This window comes from Mesocricetus auratus, unplaced genomic scaffold, assembly GCF_017639785.1.
Source record: "Mesocricetus auratus isolate SY011 unplaced genomic scaffold, BCM_Maur_2.0 Super-Scaffold_100010, whole genome shotgun sequence".
Taxonomy (NCBI): Eukaryota; Metazoa; Chordata; class Mammalia; order Rodentia; family Cricetidae; genus Mesocricetus; species Mesocricetus auratus.
Window position 1 is genome coordinate 43,978,162 of NW_024429194.1, and position 3,566 is coordinate 43,981,727.

General features: G+C 39.7%; 1 non-coding gene across 1 annotated transcript; it reads right to left on the minus strand.

Moving 5' to 3' along the window:
- Positions 1–266: 266 nt before the first annotated feature.
- Positions 267–371, minus strand: LOC121143030. The gene has a single exon (XR_005880167.1). It is a non-coding gene; the product is annotated as a U6 spliceosomal RNA (small nuclear RNA).
- Between the last annotated feature and the right edge of the window lie 3,195 nt (positions 372–3,566).

A 3,566-nucleotide genomic window follows, 5' to 3' on the forward strand; every position in this document is an offset into this window, starting at 1 on the left:
CCCATGAGCCCAGGTTTGTTTTTACTGTGGGTTTCCTTGTGATGACCTCAACTCCCCCCACCACCTACCACCTGCCCTCACTGCCCTACCCTTATCCCCCTACTCTACCCAGCTCATATAAGCCTTCCTCCCTCTCTTCCACAGGATTCCCTGAGCTCAGCCAGGTGCTTGACTGTGAATTTCTGCATCTGTTTCCATCACTTACTGGATGAAGGATCTCTGATGACAACTGGGGTAGTTCCTAATCTGATTACAGGAGATGGCCAAAAAACATGGAACACCGTGGATTTGCCTGTCATCCTTGCCCAGGGGCAATGCTAATCTTCTCTGTATCATTCTAATTTTAGTATATGTGCTGCCTAATTTAGCACAGTCCTTGTTATTTTTGTATTTCACACATTTCTCAAGGCAACTTCAAAGCCTGTGTGTGTGTGTGTGTGTGTGTGTGTGTGTGTGTGTGTGTGTGTGTGTAAGACAAGTGAAGGAATGAGGAAAGGAGAATGGAAAAGGTTATGCTACCACTGGCAGGTATGGAAAGAAGAGTTGAGTTAAGTCAGAATGCAAATTGCCATAGCTGTCTGCATGACTATTGTTTTAAGAACTCAGCACAGAGAAGCATTTGTCCACATTACACAGTTAATTGTGTATGATACAAACTATGGTAAAGCAATTGATTCTGGCTGCCCGGTTGCCCTAACTGAAGGCTTTGGTTCCAGGGTGTGTCCTTAGACATCACCTGAGGTTGGCTCCTTAGAGCACTCAGAACACGGTGCACAGTGCAGGCAGGAGGGAAGGCAGCAGGAAGATCAAAGAGAGATCAACATCAATGTAGACACCGGTATAGAGGGAGATCTAGTCTCTGCTTGGCGGTGGAGAAATCCTGGTTATAATTTCAAGTTTCTAATTCTGTCCTTTTCCTCTAGACAGCCTCTGTTTTGTTTTGTTTTGCTTTGTTTTCTTTCAGGGGTCCATGAAAAGCTTGACCTGGAACCGTGCTGGAGTGGAAACCTAACAACATTGGAGTTTGTTTTTCTTATTCCTAGTTGGATATATCCTACCCATGATGCTCTGGTCCTTCCTTTCTTCCTTCTTTTCTTCCTTTCTTCCTTCCTTCCATAGTAATTGCTTGGAAGAATAAGACTATAATTTCCAAATGCAACAGAAATGTGAATATAACTTGTATATGTGAAACTTCACTTTTTTTTCTTTTCTAGAAGGTACATTATCATGATTAATGTCAATTCTACTTACTATACTCCTGGGCCACTTGGTCCCCTGCAGAGAAATGAGAAGATAAAATCAACCTAAAATGCATTTGTCTTCATTTCAAAAGTATGCATTATTTGGCTTTATTTCTTTAGCAGTGTGTTCTATCAGTCTTTGAACTGGGTTGCCAAACATTCTTGTGCTTCCCAGAGGATTAACAAGGGTCTTGTTTTACTTGAACCAAGCTTGTCTCTCATCCCAGCTTCCCAGCTTCAGGTGCCTAGTGGTTTTTTTTATAGGTAGTTCTTTCCAAGGAGAAGCAGGTATGGGCACATTGGTTCATACCACCACACTGTGTGATAAAAATCAAGGACATTTCTTTTAAACTTTTCTTACATTTATTTATGCTTAAAAAAATAAAAGTAGCTATAAAGAGACTGAAGTTTCCTAAAACAGAAATTATAAACAAATGAAAATGCTGATTTTCCTAATCTGCTCATCATACATTCTATATATAAATTGTATTACACATATCATAAATATATAGAAATTTCTTGTGTTGATTAAAAATAAAATAAGGGGTTGGTCTTTTATATACTTTTACTACTGTGAAGAATTCAGAAACCAAAGCAGTAGATCAAACATATCTTTAAGATATTGATTTTCTGAGGTGAAAGTGTAGAAGCTTGATTGCAATGATTACAATAAACATGTATATCAAGATGTCTAATTGTACACTTTAAATACATATGATTTTAGTTTCTAAGTCATATTAAATAACCCTGGAAAAATCAGGTGCCAGATAGGGACTGGAGAAATGACTCAACACTTTAGAGCATCTGTTGCTCTTACAAAGGACCAGGTTTGATTCCCAGTACTTGGATGGTGACTCACAACTATATGTAACTCGAGTGCCAGGGGATCTGATTTCTTCTACTGACCACCATAGAAACCAGGCACACACACATATTACAATTACATAACATGGGCAACACTCAGACACAAAAATAAATTAAATATAATTATTATTATAATTAAAATTATAAACAATTATTATTATAAAGGTGCTGAGATTGTAGGAACCTGTAACACCCACATAGTCCTAATGTGCTATTTAGAAAGTCTAACTGTGGTACATAAGTCTGGCCAGGATACAGACTTGGAGCAGTACAGGACTTGAGCTAGCACACAGTGTGAAGGACTTGCTAACAATCCTGGGGAAATAGAATTAACTGTACAGATTCTACTATACACAAGGAAATAAACATCGTGGAGAACAGGAGCAAAATATAGTTTGGGTTGTTAGCAATTGCTAACATACCATAAGGTTTGGTTTCTTTATCTATGAAGTTTATGACAGCGATAGATTAAATCAGGAGTATCAAAATATACACAGGGAGGTTTGAGAGATAGCTCACTTGGTAAATTGCTTGCTGTGAAAGCATGCACCTACATAAAAAACAAAACAAAACCAAAGTGTTGGGAGGCAGAGGCAGGTTGATATCTTTGAGGCTGAGGCCAGGCCTACATAGTGAACTCCATCTCAGAGAGAGAGAGAGAGAGAGAGAGAGAGAGAGAGAGAGAGAGAGAGAGAGAGAGAGAGAGGGTCCAGATATAAGAATGGGACCAGAGAGATGTCTCAGTGGTTAAGAGTGAGTACTGGTCTTACAGAGGACCTGGGTTCAACTCCCAGAACCCATGCCAGATGGCTCAAAACTGTCTGTGATTTTAACTCCAGGGGATCCAATGCCCTCTTCTAGCCACTGTGAGTACTTACATACACATTTGGCACACATACATGCTGGCGTGTATAGATATGAATAAAAATAAAATCTTAAAAACTGCAGGACGATGAAAGTAGATAATGTGAAGATTGGCCAGACATCTGTATAGAAGATTGGTTATTTGTTCTGTAACAACAGCGGCAAATTCCACTTTCCATTTACCTTATGGCCTCCCTTCTCAAGACTTCGGCGGCTGCTCTTTTCCTCTAATACAAGTGCGTGCCACCAGAGCTGTCCTTCTAAATGTGTGTTCTGGGGTTTAACTCGGGTCCTCTTGCTAAAAATGCAAGTACTTTACCAACTGAGCTCCCTCTCCAGCACTATCTCCATCCGATAATGACTTTATTCTATAAATAACATTAGTCTCCTCCCACCAAGGTATCTTGGATCCAAGTATTTTCTCCATCTCTTTTGCAACCATAATCCTAATTACCACCATCTCCTCTCTGACCACTAAATCACCTTGAGTACCTCCAGTTGCTAGACCATAGGACATATAATCACAAGTCAACCTTATTTCCTTCCATAATTTGCACCCCCCTGTATAAGAATACATGAAATATGCCCTCTTAGCAA